Raw genomic sequence first — 19415 nt, forward strand, 5'->3', positions numbered from 1 at the left:
AGAGACAGGAGAGAGACATGAGAGAGACATGAGAGAGACAGGAGAGAGACAGGAGAGAGACAGGAGAGAGACAGGGGAGAGACAGGAGAGAGACAGGAGAGAGACAGGAGAGAGACAGTTGAGAGACAGTTGAGAGACATGAGAGAGACAGGAGAGAGACAGGAGAGAGACATGAGAGAGACAGGAGAGAGACAGGAGAGAGACATGAGAGAGACATGAGAGAGACAGGAGAGAGACAGGAGAGAGACAGGAGAGAGACAGGGGAGAGACAGGAGAGAGACAGGAGAGAGACAGGGGAGAGACAGGAGAGAGACAGGAGAGAGACATGAGAGACACATGAGAGAGACAGGAGAGAGACAGGAGAGAGACAGGAGAGAGACAGGAGAGAGACAGAGGAGAGACATGAGAGAGACAGGAGAGAGACAGGAGAGAGACAGGTGAGAGACAAGGGAGAGACAGGAGAGAGACAGAGGAGAGACAGGAGAGAGACTGGGAGAGAGACAGGGGAGAGACAGGAGAGAGACAGGAGAGAGACAGAGGAGAGACAGGAGAGAGACAGGGGAGAGACAGACGCGAGACTGGGAGAGAGACAGGGGAGAGACAGGAGAGAGACAGGAGAGAGACAGGAGAGAGACAGGAGAGAGACAGGAGAGAGACAGGAGAGAGACAGGAGAGAGACAGAGGAGAGACCGGAGAGAGACAGGAGAGAGACAGACGAGAGACAGACGAGAGACAGGAGAGAGACAGGAGAGAGACAGGAGAGAGACAGGAGAGAGACAGGAGAGAGACAGAGGAGAGACAGGAGAGAGACAGAGGAGAGACAGATGAGAGACAGGAGAGAGACATGGGAGAGACAGGAGATAGACATGAGAGAGACAGGAGAGAGACAGGGGAGAGACAGGAGAGAGACAGAGGAGAGACAGGAGAGAGACAGACGGGAGAGACAGGAGAGAGACAGACGGGATACAGACGCGAGAGACAGGTGAGAGACAGGAGAGATACAGGAGAGATACAGGAGAGAGACATGAGAGAGACAGGAGAGAGACAGTAGAGAGACAGGAGAGAGACAGGAGAGAGACAGGAGAGAGACAGGAGAGAGACAGGAGAGAGACAGTTGAGAGACAGTTGAGAGACATGAGAGAGACAGGAGAGAGACAGGAGAGAGACATGAGAGAGACAGGAGAGAGACAGGAGAGAGACATGAGAGAGACATGAGAGAGACAGGAGAGAGACAGGAGAGAGACAGGAGAGAGACAGGAGAGAGACAGAGGAGAGACAGGAGAGAGACAGGAGAGAGACAGGGGAGAGACAGGAGAGAGACATGATAGAGACAGGAGAGAGACAGGAGAGAGACATGAGAGAGACATGAGAGAGACAGGAGAGAGACAGGAGAGAGACAGGAGAGAGACAGGAGAGAGACAGAGGAGAGACATGAGAGAGACAGGAGAGAGACAGGAGAGAGACAGGTGAGAGACAAGGGAGAGACATGAGAGAGACAGAGGAGAGACAGGAGAGAGACTGGGAGAGAGACAGGGGAGAGACAGGAGAGAGACAGGAGAGAGACAGCGGAGAGACAGGAGAGAGACAGGGGAGAGACAGACGCGAGACTGGGAGAGAGACAGGGGAGAGACAGGAGAGAGACAGAGGAGAGACAGGAGAGAGACTGGGAGAGAGACAGGGGAGAGACAGGAGAGAGACAGGAGAGAGACAGACGAGAGACAGGAGAGAGACAGGAGAGAGACAGGAGAGAGACAGGAGAGAGACAGGAGAGAGAGACAGGAGAGAGACATGAGAGAGACATGAGAGAGACAGGAGAGAGACAGGAGAGAGACAGGAGAGAGACAGGAGAGAGACAGGAGAGAGAGACAGGAGAGAGACATGAGAGAGACATGAGAGAGACAGGGGAGAGACAGGGGAGAGACAGGAGAGAGACAGGAGAGAGACAGGAGAGAGACAGGAGAGAGAGACAGGAGAGAGACAGGAGAGAGACATGAGAGAGAGACAGGAGAGAGACAGGAGAGAGGCATGAGAGAGACAGGAGAGAGACAGAGGAGAGAGACAGGGGAGAGACAGGAGAGAGACAGGAGAGAGACAGGAGAGAGACAGGGGAGAGACAGGAGAGAGACAGGAGAGAGAGACAGGAGAGAGACAGGAGAGAGACAGAGGAGAGACAGGAGAGAGACAGGAGAGAGACAGGAGAGAGAGACAGGAGAGAGACAGGGGAGAGACAGAGGAGAGACAGGAGAGAGACAGGAGAGAGACAGGAGAGAGAGACAGGAGAGAGACAGGGGAGAGACAGGAGAGAGACATGGGAGAGACAGGAGAGAGACAGGAGAGAGACAGGAGAGAGACAGGAGAGAGACAGGAGAGAGACATGAGAGAGACAGGGGAGAGACAGAGGAGAGACAGGAGAGAGACAGGAGAGAGACAGGAGAGAGACAGAGGAGAGACAGGAGAGAGACAGGAGAGAGACAGGAGAGAGAGACAGGAGAGAGACAGGGGAGAGACAGGAGAGAGACAGGGGAGAGACAGGAGAGAGACAGGAGAGAGACAGGAGAGAGACAGGAGAGAGACAGGAGAGAGACATGATAGAGACAGGGGAGAGACAGGAGAGAGAGACAGGAGTGAGACAGGAGAGAGACAGGAGAGAGACAGGGGAGAGACAGGAGAGAGACAGGAGAGAGACAGGTGAGAGACAGGTGAGAGACAGGAGAGAGACAGGGGAGAGACAGGAGAGAGACAGGAGAGAGACAGGGGAGAGACAGGTGAGAGACAGGGGAGAGACAGGAGAGAGACAGGAGAGAGACAGGAGAGAGACAGGAGAGAGACAGGGGAGAGACAGGAGAGAGACAGGAGAGAGACAGGAGAGAGACAGGAGAGAGACAGGAGAGAGACAGGGGAGAGACAGGAGAGAGAGACAGCAGAGAGACAGGAGAGAGACAGGAGAGAGACAGGAGAGAGACAGCAGAGAGACAGGAGAGAGACAGGAGAGAGACAGGAGAGAGGCAGGAGAGAGACAGGAGAGAGACAGGAGAGAGACATGGGAGAGACAGGAGAGAGAGACAGCAGAGAGACAGGAGAGAGACAGGAGAGAGACAGGAGAGAGAGACAGCAGAGAGACAGGAGAGAGACAGGAGAGAGACAGGAGAGAGAGACAGCAGAGAGACAGGAGAGAGACAGGAGAGAGACAGGAGAGAGACAGGGGAGAGACAGGAGAGAGACAGGAGAGAGACATGGGAGAGACAGGGGAGAGACAGGAGAGAGACAGGAGAGAGACCGGAGAGAGACAGGAGAGAGACAGATGAGAGACATGAGAGAGACATGAGAGAGACAGGAGAGAGACAGGAGAGAGACAGGAGAGAGACAGGAGAGAGACAGGAGAGAGACAGGAGAGAGACAGCAGAGAGACAGGAGAGAGACAGAGGAGAGACATGAGAGAGACGGGAGAGAGACAGGAGAGAGACAGGAGAGAGACAGGAGAGAGACAGATGAGAGACATGAGAGAGACAGGAGAGAGACAGGAGAGAGACAGAGGAGAGACAGGAGAGAGACAGGAGAGAGACGGGAGAGAGACAGGAGAGAGACAGGAGAGAGACATGAGAGAGACATGAGAGAGACAGGAGAGAGACATGAGAGAGACAGGAGAGAGACAGGAGAGAGACAGGAGAGAGACAGGAGAGAGACAGGAGAGAGACAGGAGAGAGACAGGAGATAGACAGGAGAGAGACGGGAGAGAGACGGGAGAGAGACGGGAGAGAGACGGGAGAGAGACAGACGAGAGACAGACGAGAGACATGAGAGAGACAGGAGAGAGACAGGAGAGAGACAGGAGAGAGACATGAGAGAGACAGAGGAGATACAGGAGAGAGACATGGGAGAGACAGGAGAGAGACAGGAGAGAGACAGGAGAGAGACAGAGGAGAGACAGGAGAGAGACAGGAGAGAGACAGGAGAGAGACAGGAGAGAGACATGAGAGAGACAGACGAGAGACAGGAGAGAGACATGGGAGAGACAGGAGAGAGATAGGAGAGAGACAGGAGAGAGACAGGTGAGAGACAGGAGAGAGACAGGAGAGAGACAGGTGAGAGACAGGAGAGAGACAGGAGAGAGACAGGAGAGAGACAGGAGAGAGACAGGAGAGAGACAGGAGAGAGACAGGAGAGAGACAGGAGAGAGACAGGAGAGAGACAGGTGAGAGACAGGAGAGAGACAGGAGAGAGACAGGGGAGAGACAGGGGAGAGACAGGAGAGAAACAGGAGAGAGACAGGAGAGAGACAGGAGAGAGACAGACGAGAGACAGGAGAGAGACAGGAGAGAGACAGGAGAGAGACAGGAGAGAGACAGCAGAGAGACAGCAGAGAGACAGGAGAGAGACAGGAGAGAGACAGGAGAGAGACAGGAGAGAGACAGGGGAGAGACAGGAGAGAGACAGGAGAGAGACAGGAGAGAGACATGGGAGAGACAGGAGAGAGACAGGAGAGAGACAGGAGAGAGACAGCAGAGAGACAGGAGAGAGACAGGAGAGAGACAGCAGAGAGACAGGAGAGAGACAGGAGAGAGACAGGGGAGAGACAGGAGAGAGACAGGAGAGAGACAGGAGAGAGACAGGAGAGAGACAGGAGAGAGACAGCAGAGAGACAGGAGAGAGACAGGAGAGAGACAGGGGAGAGGCAGGAGAGAGACAGGAGAGAGACAGGAGAGAGACAGGGGAGAGACAGGAGAGAGACAGACGAGAGACAGGAGAGAGACATGGGAGAGACAGGAGAGAGAGACATGAGAGAGACAGGAGAGAGACAGAGGAGAGACAGGAGAGAGACAGGAGAGAGACAGGAGAGAGACAGAGGAGAGACAGGAGAGATACAGGAGAGAGACAGGGGAGAGACAGGGGAGAGACAGAGGAGAGACAGGAGAGAGACAGAGGAGAGACAGGAAAGATACAGGAGAGAGACAGGAGAGAGAGACAGGAGAGAGAGACAGGAGAGAGACAGGAGAGAGACAGGAGAGAGACAGGGGAGATACAGGAGAGAGACAGGAGAGAGACATAGGAGAGACAGGAGAGAGACAGGAGAGAGACATACGAGAGACAGGAGAGAGACAGGAGAGAGACAGGGGAGAGACAGGAGAGAGACAGGATAGAGACAGGAGAGAGACAGGAGAGAGACAAGAGAGAGACAGGAGAGAGACAGGAGAGAGACAGGAGAGAGACAGGAGAGAGACAGAGGAGAGACAGGTGAGAGACAGGAGAGAGACAGGAGAGAGACAGGCGAGATACAGGGGAGAGACAGGAGAGAGACAGGAGAGAGACAGAGGAGAGACAGGGGAGAGACAGGAGAGAGACAGGTGAGAGACAGAGGAGAGACAGGAGAGAGACAGGCGAAATACAGGGGAGAGACAGGCGAGAGACAGGAGAGAGACAGGAGAGAGACAGGGGAGAGACAGGAGAGAGACAGGGGAAAGCCAGGGGAGAGACAGGAGAGAGACAGGGGAGAGACAGGAGAGAGACAGGGGAGAGCCAGGAGAGAGACAGGAGAGAGACAGGAGAGAGACATGGGAGAGACAGGAGAGAGACAGGCGAGATACAGGAGAGAGAGACAGGAGAGAGACAGGAGAGAGACAGGAGAGAGACAGGAGAGAGACAGGAGAGAGACAGAGGAGAGACAGGAGAGAGACATGAGAGAGACAGGAGAGAGACAGGAGAGAGACAGGGGAGAGACAGGAGAGAGACAGGAGAGAGACAGGAGAGAGACATGGGAGAGACAGGAGAGAGACAGGCGAGAGACAGGGGAGAGACAGGCGAGAGACAGGAGAGAGACAGATGGGAGAGACAGAGGAGAGACAGAGGAGAGACAGACGAGAGACAGGTGAGAGACAGGAGAGAGACAGACGAGAGACAGAGGAGAGACAGGGGAGATACAGACGAGAGACAGAGGAGAGACAGGAGAGAGACAGGAGAGAGACAGGGGAGAGACAGGGGAGAGACAGACGAGAGACAGAGGAGAGACAGAGGAGAGACAGGAGAGAGACAGGAGAGAGACAGGAGAGAGACAGACGAGAGACAGACGAGAGACAGAGGAGAGACATGAGAGAGACAGGGGAGAGAGACAGGAGAGAGACAGGAGAGAGACAGGGGAGATACAGGGGGGAGACAGGAGAGAGACAGGAGAGAGACAGGAGACAGGAGAGAGACAGGAGAGAGACAGGAGACAGGAGAGAGACAGGAGAGAGACAGGAGAGAGACATGAGAGAGACAGGAGAGAGACAGGTGAGAGACAGGAGAGAGACAGGAGAGAGACAGGAGAGAGACATGAGAGAGACAGGAGAGAGACAGAGGAGAGACAGGAGAGAGACAGGAGAGAGACAGGTGAGAGACAGGGGAGAGACAGGAGAGAGACAGACGAGAGACAGACGAGAGACAGACGAGAGACAGGTGAGAGACAGGAGAGAGACAGACGAGAGACAGAGGAGAGACAGGGGAGATACAGACGAGAGACAGAGGAGAGACAGGAGAGAGACAGGAGAGAGACAGGGGAGAGACAGGGGAGAGACAGACGAGAGACAGAGGAGAGACAGAGGAGAGACAGGAGAGAGACAGGAGAGAGACAGGAGAGAGACAGACGAGAGACAGACGAGAGACAGAGGAGAGACATGAGAGAGACAGGGGAGAGAGACAGGAGAGAGACAGGAGAGAGACAGGGGAGATACAGGAGAGAGACAGGGGAGAGACAGGAGAGAGACAGGATAGAGACAGGAGAGAGACATACGAGAGACAGAGGAGAGACAGGGGAGAGACAGGAGAGAGACATGATAGAGACAGGAGAGACAGGGGAGAGACAGGAGAGAGACAGGAGAGAGACAGGGGAGAGACAGGAGAGCGACAGGAGAGAGACAGGAGAGAGACAGGAGAGAGACATGAGAGAGACAGGGGAGAGACAGGGGAGAGACAGGAGAGAGACAGGAGAGAGACAGGGGAGAGACATGAGAGAGACATGAGAGAGACAGGAGAGAGACAGGGGAGAGACAGGAGAGAGACATGGGAGAGACAGACGAGAGACTGGGAGACAGGAGAGAGACAGGAGAGAGACAGGAGAGAGACAGGAGAGAGACAGGAGAGAGACAGGAGAGAGACAGTTGAGAGACATGAGAGAGACAGGAGAGAGACAGATGAGAGACTGGGAGACAGGAGAGAGACAGGAGAGAGACAGGAGAGAGACAGGAGAGAGACAGACGAGAGACAGGGGAGAAACAGGAGAGAGACAGGGGAGAGACAGGAGAGAGACATGAGAGAGACAGGAGAGAGACAGGTGAGAGACAGGGGAGAGACAGGAGAGAGACAGGAGAGAGACAGGAGAGAGACAGGAGAGAGACAGGAGAGAGACAGGGGAGAGACAGACGAGAGACTGGGAGAGAGACAGTAGAGAGACAGGAGAGAGACTGGGGGGAGACAGGAGAGAGACAGGAGAGAGACAGGAGAGAGACAGTAGAGAGACAGGAGAGAGACAGGAGAGAGACAGGAGAGAGACAGGGGAGAGACAGTTGAGAGACAGTTGAGAGACATGAGAGAGACAGGAGAGAGACAGGAGAGAGACATGAGAGAGACAGGAGAGAGACAGGAGAGAGACATGAGAGAGACATGAGAGAGACAGGAGAGAGACAGGAGAGAGACAGGAGAGAGACAGGGGAGAGACAGGAGAGAGACAGGAGAGAGACAGGAGAGAGACAGTTGAGAGACAGTTGAGAGACATGAGAGAGACAGGAGAGAGACAGGAGAGAGACATGAGAGAGACAGGAGAGAGACAGGAGAGAGACATGAGAGAGACATGAGAGAGACAGGAGAGAGACAGGAGAGAGACAGGAGAGAGACAGGGGAGAGACAGGAGAGAGACAGGAGAGAGACAGGGGAGAGACAGGAGAGAGACAGGAGAGAGACAGGAGAGAGACATGAGAGACACATGAGAGAGACAGGAGAGAGACAGGAGAGAGACAGGAGAGAGACAGGAGAGAGACAGAGGAGAGACATGAGAGAGACAGGATAGAGACAGGAGAGAGACAGGTGAGAGACAAGGGAGAGACAGGAGAGAGACAGAGGAGAGACAGGAGAGAGACTGGGAGAGAGACAGGGGAGAGACAGGAGAGAGACAGGAGAGAGACAGAGGAGAGACAGGAGAGAGACAGGGGAGAGACAGACGCGAGACTGGGAGAGAGACAGGGGAGAGACAGGAGAGAGACAGGAGAGAGACAGGAGAGAGACAGGAGAGAGACAGGAGAGAGACAGGAGAGAGACAGGAGAGAGACAGAGGAGAGACCGGAGAGAGACAGGAGAGAGACAGACGAGAGACAGACGAGAGACAGGAGAGATACAGGAGAGAGACAGGAGAGAGACAGGAGAGAGACAGGAGAGAGACAGAGGAGAGACAGGAGAGAGACAGAGGAGAGACAGAGGAGAGACAGGAGAGAGACATGGGAGAGACAGGAGAGAGACATGAGAGAGACAGGAGAGAGACAGGGGAGAGACAGGAGAGAGACAGAGGAGAGACAGGAGAGAGACAGACGGGAGAGACAGGAGAGAGACAGACGGGATACAGACGCGAGAGACAGGTGAGAGACAGGAGAGATACAGGAGAGATACAGGAGAGAGACAGGAGAGAGACAGGAGAGAGACAGTAGAGAGACAGGAGAGAGACAGGAGAGAGACAGGAGAGAGACAGGAGAGAGACAGGAGAGAGACAGTTGAGAGACAGTTGAGAGACATGAGAGAGACAGGAGAGAGACAGGAGAGAGACATGAGAGAGACAGGAGAGAGACAGGAGAGAGACATGAGAGAGACATGAGAGAGACAGGAGAGAGACAGGAGAGAGACAGGAGAGAGACAGGAGAGAGACAGAGGAGAGACAGGAGAGAGACAGGGGAGAGAGACAGGAGAGAGACAGGAGAGAGACAGGGGAGATACAGGAGAGAGACAGGGGAGAGACAGGAGAGAGACAGGATAGAGACAGGAGAGAGACATACGAGAGACAGAGGAGAGACAGGGGAGAGACAGGAGAGAGACATGATAGAGACAGGAGAGACAGGGGAGAGACAGGAGAGAGACAGGAGAGAGACAGGGGAGAGACAGGAGAGCGACAGGAGAGAGACAGGAGAGAGACAGGAGAGAGACATGAGAGAGACAGGGGAGAGACAGGGGAGAGACAGGAGAGAGACAGGAGAGAGACAGGGGAGAGACAGGAGAGAGACATGAGAGAGACAGGAGAGAGACAGGGGAGAGACAGGAGAGAGACATGGGAGAGACAGACGAGAGACTGGGAGACAGGAGAGAGACAGGAGAGAGACAGGAGAGAGACAGGAGAGAGACAGGAGAGAGACAGGAGAGAGACAGTTGAGAGACATGAGAGAGACAGGAGAGAGACAGATGAGAGACTGGGAGACAGGAGAGAGACAGGAGAGAGACAGGAGAGAGACAGGAGAGAGACAGACGAGAGACAGGGGAGAAACAGGAGAGAGACAGGGGAGAGACAGGAGAGAGACATGAGAGAGACAGGAGAGAGACAGGTGAGAGACAGGGGAGAGACAGGAGAGAGACAGGAGAGAGACAGGAGAGAGACAGGAGAGAGACAGGAGAGAGACAGGGGAGAGACAGACGAGAGACTGGGAGAGAGACAGTAGAGAGACAGGAGAGAGACTGGGGGGAGACAGGAGAGAGACAGGAGAGAGACAGGAGAGAGACAGTAGAGAGACAGGAGAGAGACAGGAGAGAGACAGGAGAGAGACAGGGGAGAGACAGTTGAGAGACAGTTGAGAGACATGAGAGAGACAGGAGAGAGACAGGAGAGAGACATGAGAGAGACAGGAGAGAGACAGGAGAGAGACATGAGAGAGACATGAGAGAGACAGGAGAGAGACAGGAGAGAGACAGGAGAGAGACAGGGGAGAGACAGGAGAGAGACAGGAGAGAGACAGGAGAGAGACAGTTGAGAGACAGTTGAGAGACATGAGAGAGACAGGAGAGAGACAGGAGAGAGACATGAGAGAGACAGGAGAGAGACAGGAGAGAGACATGAGAGAGACATGAGAGAGACAGGAGAGAGACAGGAGAGAGACAGGAGAGAGACAGGGGAGAGACAGGAGAGAGACAGGAGAGAGACAGGGGAGAGACAGGAGAGAGACAGGAGAGAGACAGGAGAGAGACATGAGAGACACATGAGAGAGACAGGAGAGAGACAGGAGAGAGACAGGAGAGAGACAGGAGAGAGACAGAGGAGAGACATGAGAGAGACAGGATAGAGACAGGAGAGAGACAGGTGAGAGACAAGGGAGAGACAGGAGAGAGACAGAGGAGAGACAGGAGAGAGACTGGGAGAGAGACAGGGGAGAGACAGGAGAGAGACAGGAGAGAGACAGAGGAGAGACAGGAGAGAGACAGGGGAGAGACAGACGCGAGACTGGGAGAGAGACAGGGGAGAGACAGGAGAGAGACAGGAGAGAGACAGGAGAGAGACAGGAGAGAGACAGGAGAGAGACAGGAGAGAGACAGGAGAGAGACAGAGGAGAGACCGGAGAGAGACAGGAGAGAGACAGACGAGAGACAGACGAGAGACAGGAGAGATACAGGAGAGAGACAGGAGAGAGACAGGAGAGAGACAGGAGAGAGACAGAGGAGAGACAGGAGAGAGACAGAGGAGAGACAGAGGAGAGACAGGAGAGAGACATGGGAGAGACAGGAGAGAGACATGAGAGAGACAGGAGAGAGACAGGGGAGAGACAGGAGAGAGACAGAGGAGAGACAGGAGAGAGACAGACGGGAGAGACAGGAGAGAGACAGACGGGATACAGACGCGAGAGACAGGTGAGAGACAGGAGAGATACAGGAGAGATACAGGAGAGAGACAGGAGAGAGACAGGAGAGAGACAGTAGAGAGACAGGAGAGAGACAGGAGAGAGACAGGAGAGAGACAGGAGAGAGACAGGAGAGAGACAGTTGAGAGACAGTTGAGAGACATGAGAGAGACAGGAGAGAGACAGGAGAGAGACATGAGAGAGACAGGAGAGAGACAGGAGAGAGACATGAGAGAGACATGAGAGAGACAGGAGAGAGACAGGAGAGAGACAGGAGAGAGACAGGAGAGAGACAGAGGAGAGACAGGAGAGAGACAGGAGAGAGACAGGGGAGAGACAGGAGAGAGACATGAGAGAGACAGGAGAGAGACAGGAGAGAGACATGAGAGAGACATGAGAGAGACAGGAGAGAGACAGGAGAGAGACAAGAGAGAGACAGGAGAGAGACAGAGGAGAGACATGAGAGAGACAGGAGAGAGACAGGAGAGAGACAGGTGAGAGACAAGGGAGAGACATGAGAGAGACAGAGGAGAGACAGGAGAGAGACTGGGAGAGAGACAGGGGAGAGACAGGAGAGAGACAGGAGAGAGACAGCGGAGAGACAGGAGAGAGACAGGGGAGAGACAGACCCGAGACTGGGAGAGAGACAGGGGAGAGACAGGAGAGAGACAGGAGAGAGACAGGAGAGAGACAGGAGAGAGACAGGAGAGAGACAGGAGAGAGACATGAGAGAGACAGGAGAGAGACAGAGGAGAGACCGGAGAGAGACAGGAGAGAGACAGACGAGAGACAGGAGAGAGACAGGAGAGAGACAGGAGAGAGACAGGAGAGAGACAGGAGAGAGACAGGAGAGAGACAGGAGAGAGACAGAGGAGAGACAGGAGAGAGACAGAGGAGAGACAGAGGAGAGACAGGAGAGAGACAGGGGAGAGACAGGAGAGAGACAGGGGAGAGACAGGAGAGAGACAGAGGAGAGACAGGAGAGAGACAGACGGGAGAGACAGGAGAGAGACAGACGGGATACAGACGCGAGAGACAGGTGAGAGACAGGAGAGATACAGGAGAGAGACAGGAGAGAGACAGACGGGAGAGACAGGAGAGAGACAGACGGGATACAGACGCGAGAGACAGGAGAGAGACATGAGAGAGACAGGAGAGAGACAGGGGAGAGACAGGAGAGAGACAGAGGAGAGACAGGAGAGAGACAGACGGGAGAGACAGGAGAGAGACAGACGGGATACAGACGCGAGAGACAGGTGAGAGACAGGAGAGATACAGGAGAGATACAGGAGAGAGACAGGAGAGAGACAGGAGAGAGACAGTAGAGAGACAGGAGAGAGACAGGAGAGAGACAGGAGAGAGACAGGAGAGAGACAGGAGAGAGACAGTTGAGAGACAGTTGAGAGACATGAGAGAGACAGGAGAGAGACAGGAGAGAGACATGAGAGAGACAGGAGAGAGACAGGAGAGAGACATGAGAGAGACATGAGAGAGACAGGAGAGAGACAGGAGAGAGACAGGTGAGAGACAGGAGAGAGACAGGGGAGAGACAGGAGAGAGACAGGAGAGAGACAGGAGAGAGACAGGAGAGAGACAGAGGAGAGACAGGAGAGAGACAGGAGAGAGACAGGGGAGAGACAGGAGAGAGACATGAGAGAGACAGGAGAGAGACAGGAGAGAGACATGAGAGAGACATGAGAGAGACAGGAGAGAGACAGGAGAGAGACAGGAGAGAGACAGGAGAGAGACAGAGGAGAGACATGAGAGAGACAGGAGAGAGACAGGTGAGAGACAAGGGAGAGACAGGAGAGAGACAGAGGAGAGACAGGAGAGAGACTGGGAGAGAGACAGGGGAGAGACAGGAGAGAGACAGGAGAGAGACAGAGGAGAGACAGGAGAGAGACAGGGGAGAGACAGACGCGAGACTGGGAGAGAGACAGGGGAGAGACAGGAGAGAGACAGGAGAGAGACAGGAGAGAGACAGGAGAGAGACAGGAGAGAGACATGAGAGAGACAGGAGAGAGACAGAGGAGAGACCGGAGAGAGACAGGAGAGAGACAGACGAGAGACAGGAGAGAGACAGGAGAGAGACAGGAGAGAGACAGGAGAGATACAGGAGAGAGACAGGAGAGAGACAGGAGAGAGACAGAGGAGAGACAGGAGAGAGACAGAGGAGAGACAGAGGAGAGACAGGAGAGAGACAGGGGAGAGACAGGAGAGAGACAGGGGAGAGACAGGAGAGAGACAGAGGAGAGACAGGAGAGAGACAGACGGGAGAGACAGGAGAGAGACAGACGGGATACAGACGCGAGAGACAGGTGAGAGACAGGAGAGATACAGGAGAGAGACAGGAGAGAGACAGACGGGAGAGACAGGAGAGAGACAGACGGGATACAGACGCGAGAGACAGGAGAGAGACAGGGGAGAGACAGGAGAGAGACAGAGGAGAGACAGGAGAGAGACAGACGGGAGAGACAGGAGAGAGACAGACGGGATACAGACGCGAGAGACAGGTGAGAGACAGGAGAGATACAGGAGAGAGACAGGAGAGAGACAGGAGAGAGACAGTAGAGAGACAGGAGAGAGACAGGAGAGAGACAGGAGAGAGACAGGAGAGAGACAGGAGAGAGACAGGAGAGAGACAGAGGAGAGACAGAGGAGAGACAGAGGAGAGACAGGAGAGAGACAGGAGAGAGACAGGAGAGAGACAGCAGAGAGACAGGAGAGAGACAGGAGAGAGACAGACGAGAGACAGGAGAGAGACAGACGAGAGACAGGAGAGAGACAGGAGAGAGACATGAGAGAGACATGTGAGAGACAGGAGAGAGACAGACGAGAGACAGGAGAGAGACAGACGAGAGACAGGAGAGAGACAGGAGAGAGACAAGATGTCACCGGCCTCTCACAGTTCCTCCAAGATGTCACCGGCCTCTCACAGTTCCTCCCGGCGTGGGGATGGCGTCACCGAGCCGGTGAAGTTGGTGTCGGTGGTGACGGCAGCCTCCATACTGATGCCGTCGGTCTCGTATTATCCCTCCATACTGATGCCGTCGGTCTCGTATTATCTGAAATTAAAACATTAAAAAAATTCGATTTAAAAAAAAAAAAATCTAACCCTAACTAACCTTACTGTCATGCGCTTGTCCTAATAAACTAACCTACACTGTAGCACTCAACACTTTGATGAACATTGTTACTCAGCTGATAGAGTTGTATCCTTCCTGATGACTTGTCGTACAGAACTTGTAAGTCGCTTTGGATAAAAGCGTCAGCAGCTAAATGACTAAATGTAAATGTGGAGTATTTCATTATGGGGCCACTCGGTCACGCCATGTTATCCACCCACACACATACACACACACACACACACACACACACACACACACACACACACACACACACACACACACACACACACACACACACACACACACACACACACACACACACACACACACACACACACACACACACACACACACACACACACACACACACACACACACACACACACACACACACGCACACACACACACACACACACACACACACATACACACCAACACACACACACACACATACACACCAACACACACACACACACACACACAGCCACACACAGAAATGTGCACATACACACCAACACACACACACACACATACTTTCTTGACAGCTACGCAAGATTTGAGCGAGTGAAAGAGAAGCAGTGAGACAAAGAGGACAGAGACACGTCTCTACAATTCGTAGGCGCATTTCTGCAGACCCCTCTCTGATTGGTTGAGCTCCATTTCTGCAGACCCCTCTCTGATTGGTTGAGCTCCATTTCTGCAGACCCCTCTCTGATTGGTTGAGCTCCATTTCTGCAGACCCCTCTCTGATTGGTTGAGCGAAGCCCCTCTCTGATTGGAAATGTACTACCAGATTCGCGTATAATGTTATTTCGCGTGACTTCGCGGTTTATTCATAACGTTATGCACATTTCACAACACAGCCAGCTGTCAGAAACTGTACATTGTAACATTGTTATTTCGCGGCCTGCCCATTTGATGTTCCCAAATCATATTCAGAAAGTATCACAGACTTCTATTGACCAAGGAATTAGTTATTATTAGTAAGACACAACATTTCCTAGCAATTGACCACCAGACTCTTTCTCTTAAGGCATTAACTGGGTTAATTAATATAAATGTTATATTGTAACTGTCTAGTTACACATTGGTTCCGAAACATGTATGTTCCAGGCTGCACTTAAAACTTTGAATCTGAGAGAGCTCTGGTCAGTGAAGCCCGCAAGCGATTATTATTGGTTTTTAATGACAAACCAATTACATAATCCTATCCAACATATGTGTAAAGGGACACACAACATATTCCAGTTAACGGTATATTTTTTTAATGATTCGTTATGGCGTAATCAATACTTTCATGCGTATAAATTGCGTTCGCGACCTCCATGTTTTGGGGCTATTCATCAGAAAACTTGGATCCAGGATTCGGCTCCCATCCGTCGGGCAACAACTGTGGGTTTTCAGCCTCTCTCTCTGGAGCTTAACGGAGTTTCGACTCCTGGCTAGAGGAGCTTGTCGCGGCTCATGCGCATGCGCGCGCTCGGCCAATCAGAGAGGGGTCTGCAGAAATGGCCTCAACCAATCAGAGAGGGGTCTGCAGAAATGCGGCTACGAATTGTAGAGACGCGACAGAGACAGGGGGGAAGAAAGGAGAGGACAAGAAAGAGAATGTAGATGGAGAAAGAGACAGAGAGAGAGGAAGAGAGAGAGAGAGAGAGAGAGAGAGAGAGAGAGAGAGAGAGAGAGAGAGAGAGAGAGAGAGAGAGAGAGAGAGAGAGAGAGAGAGGGCGGCAGCCTGCATCCTGCTGAAGCATCTTAGAAATTGCTGTTTCTATTTTTAGCTCACACACACACACACACACACACACAGAGGCATTTTGGCAAGGGAATGATTTGCAGCAGGGCCGTGATCAAAACAGCACGGTCAGCTGTATCTTCACACACACACACACACACACACACACACACACACACACACACACACACACACACACACACACACACACACACACACACACACACACACACACACACACACACACACACCCTGGTTGTTGACAGTTTGTGGTGGATTGGGCTCATTAGGTGGGGTTGCAGCTGAGCCACATGGCGGCTGTGTGTTTGAAGTGCCGCCCGCCGCCTGTGGGTCGTGATAACTAGATGCATTCAGATCTCCACCGTCTCCCTGGTTGGCACAGCAGCACAGCAGGGGCCCTCGTGGCAGCCATGTTGGGGTTTGGGCTAGTAGTATGTTGACCTATGACCTATGCTCCCCAAAGAGCAAAAGGGTTTAAGTCAAGTAAGTCAAGTATGTTTAGACCTGACGTAAGATGGATGTGTCTGCTTACTTTGATGTGCTCAACCCTTTCACTGCCACACGGCAGAAAGGGTAACCCTTTACTATCACACAACCGACGAGCCTTCTGTCGCGTGGCAGTGAAAGGGTTAACCGGCTGTCGTGTGGCAGTGAAAGGGTTAACCTTCTGTGTATTGTCGCAGTGAGAGGGTTAACCGTTTTGGTAGCGCAGCAGTGAAAGGATTTTAATCACCTCCACCAAGGAGGTCATGTGTTCACCTCTGTTTGCCCGTTTCTCCGCGAATAGAAGAACATAGATTATCATAAAATCTGACGACAAGAAATAATTAATATAATTAATATAGCGTGGGTTTGCTGGTGATGTAACCAGTGTTGTTCGCCAGCTATTTTCGTAAATAGCTATTGTGGTGCAGGCTAATGTTGTCAAATAGATAGAAACTGTATTGCCATTTCAACACTGTTGATTGGGATTTGTCTTGGTGCCACATACAGTACAGACAATGTTAAAAACATACAATATAAAAACACAAGAATACAATCCCCACAATAAAAGGTTTTACATAAACAATTAAAAAGAAAAAATGCTACAGTACCTAAAATAAATTGCTCATTGTTCCAGTTTAAAGTGCATGTTGGCTGGTGCTAGCCCTTGTTGTGCAAAGTGCCTGTACAGTTGTACTTGAGTTCAGGTGACGGACAGCCTGAATGAAGGTATTGTGTGTCGGGTGAGGTGTCTTTTCTAGAACCCAGGAGCAGAACACAGGCACAGGAGAATAGAGCGGGTTAGAATATTTAATGAGAGTCTGGGGAAGCAAGGTCCAAGGTGGTGAGAGGAGCTCAGAGACAAGCATCAAGGAGTGGAGGAGTGACAGGCCGGGTGTGTGTGTGTGTGTGTGTGTGTGTGTGTACGCACGCACGCACGCACGCACGCACGCACGCACGCACACACACACACACACACACACGCACACACACACGCACACGCACACGCACACGCACACGCACACGCACACGCACACACACACACATATATAAGGCCCACGTTGATATATCTGTGAAAAAAGCTCTGATTACCCCAAGACTGGTAAAATAGATTCCTTACCTCAGATCAGATGTTCTCCAAAAAGATTATTCCAATTCCTGATCGCCATTCCAAATATCGATCGCGTTTATTGATCCAAAATTAATGGAAATCGCTAATAAAAAAAATAACAATTAATAACGAGATTTCTCGTCCTTGGCACTGAACGGTTGGCATGAAATAACGAGATTCTCGTTGTTGGCACTCAAAGTGTTAAGAGTGATGCATTGTGGGATATGTCATTTGCTCAACAGAAGTAACTCTTTTCCTGCAGTTACTTGGCACACTGGTCTAACCGTGACACAAAAGGGAAAGTGTGCTCTTTTTTAGAGGCAATTTAAGTGATAGTGAATTATATTTGTATATATAAAGGAATAGACTAGGGCGGCTGCTTGGCGCAGTTGGCAAGGCGCTCGCCTCTAACGCAGGATACGCTGGGTTCGAGCCCAGCTCTCTGCGTTGCTACCGGCTGGCCGGTCGTTCATACTAACACAATTGGCAAGTCTTAGAGGGTGGGAAAGCCGGTGGGTGGGGATTGGACGTTGTGGACAGCGACTCCCACAGGTCGGTTTGGTGACGCCGGTGCGGCAGAAGCAGGAAGCAGCGGGGGCAGCGTGAGCCTCCCACGCGTTACTCCTCCCCACTGAGAGTTCGAGCTACTGCGGTGAAAAGATGCGACGGGCTGCCTCCTCGTGTACCGGAGGGGACACATGATCAGGGCTCTACAGTGCGACCATATTGCTCGCATATGCCCCTAAACATATGTGCGTGTGAACCTGCAAAATCAAGTACTCGCACGGCGTGCGAGTGGGGCCGGCGAGTGCAGAGTACAGCCTCACATTTGTCCTTTTTTTTCTCCGCTGCGAGAATCGTTAAAAAACTACAAGTCCCACAGTTCACAGCCGCATAAACGTTCCAATCACAGTAGAGTTTCCTGTGGTCACGCGACTGGAAACCGAAAGTAACGATCAGCGTCACTGTCTGTCTCTGAGTCAGACAATACAGCCATGTCGAAGCCCATTCAATTTTATTTTGCGCGAAAGATACCGGAGAATGAGAAGTCAGGCGAGGCAGCTCATGTTACAGAGGTGATGGTTAACGTTAACGTTAACCAAGATACTGACGCTAGCCAGCATGCTAGCGAAGTTGGCCAAGCTAGCGAGGCTACACCCACTGTAGCACCCAATGTAGCCACTGTAGCTAGCGAAGCTACACCCACTGGAGCCGGAGGGAAGACATGCAAATTTAACGTGAATTGGCTAAACATTTCCCCATGGCTAGAGTTCGAAAACAATGTCATGTTTTGTAAATATTGCAAAGTAGGATCGATGCATTGCTATGCATTGTTACACCCCTACAACTGGCCCACTGTGTATGTGTGTACAGCTAACTTGGCTAGCGTTATCAACCGCAGAGGTGGGCACCGGACGGCCAGAGTGCAAGCGGTGTGGCAATAGGGTCTAGCTGCAGTGTCGGACGGCCAGAGTGCAACGGTGTGACGTCGTAATTGGCAGAATCTACTGTCAATCAATGATCTACCTGACACGCAAACTCATAAACAATGTTTCTGTACTGGAGGTGTACAGTATTTCAATAGGCAACCCTGAAAGGATTATTTTTCTAAAAGAGCAACACTAGCTCCCCCCTCTACTGATGGCCCTGGTTGTAAAGCCAGTGTCTCCTTTTTGTTCAATGTCACTGCCTTTCTTATTAGGCTATAGTTGTTGGCTACAACTTTGCCATAGTAGGCATTAATCACTTAATTAATAGTTCAAATGTCTGTGTCCCATTCCCGTTTGCACACGCAGATGATACACACACACGCACACAGTGGGCCAGTGACTTTGGTGGTATGTGCTATTGCACAGATGTGTCCCGTTCCCGTTTGCACATGCACGCACAGTACAAATATACAATTATTTTTGAAAAAAAAAAAAACTCTGTTACTTGACATATTTTCACTGTGCTCCTAAATATTTTTGGGTGCTCCTAAATTTCTTTGTGTGCTCCTACATTTTTTCATTTAGGAGCACCTGTGCCCCTAGTGAAAAAGGTTAGCGTAGAGCCCTGCACATGATGCAAGGCTTCTGTCCTCACTACAACCGACCAGTGGGAGG

This window comes from Notolepis coatsorum (genome assembly GCF_963971535.1).
Source record: "Notolepis coatsorum genome assembly, chromosome: 7".
NCBI classification, from domain to species: domain Eukaryota; kingdom Metazoa; phylum Chordata; class Actinopteri; order Aulopiformes; family Paralepididae; genus Notolepis; species Notolepis coatsorum.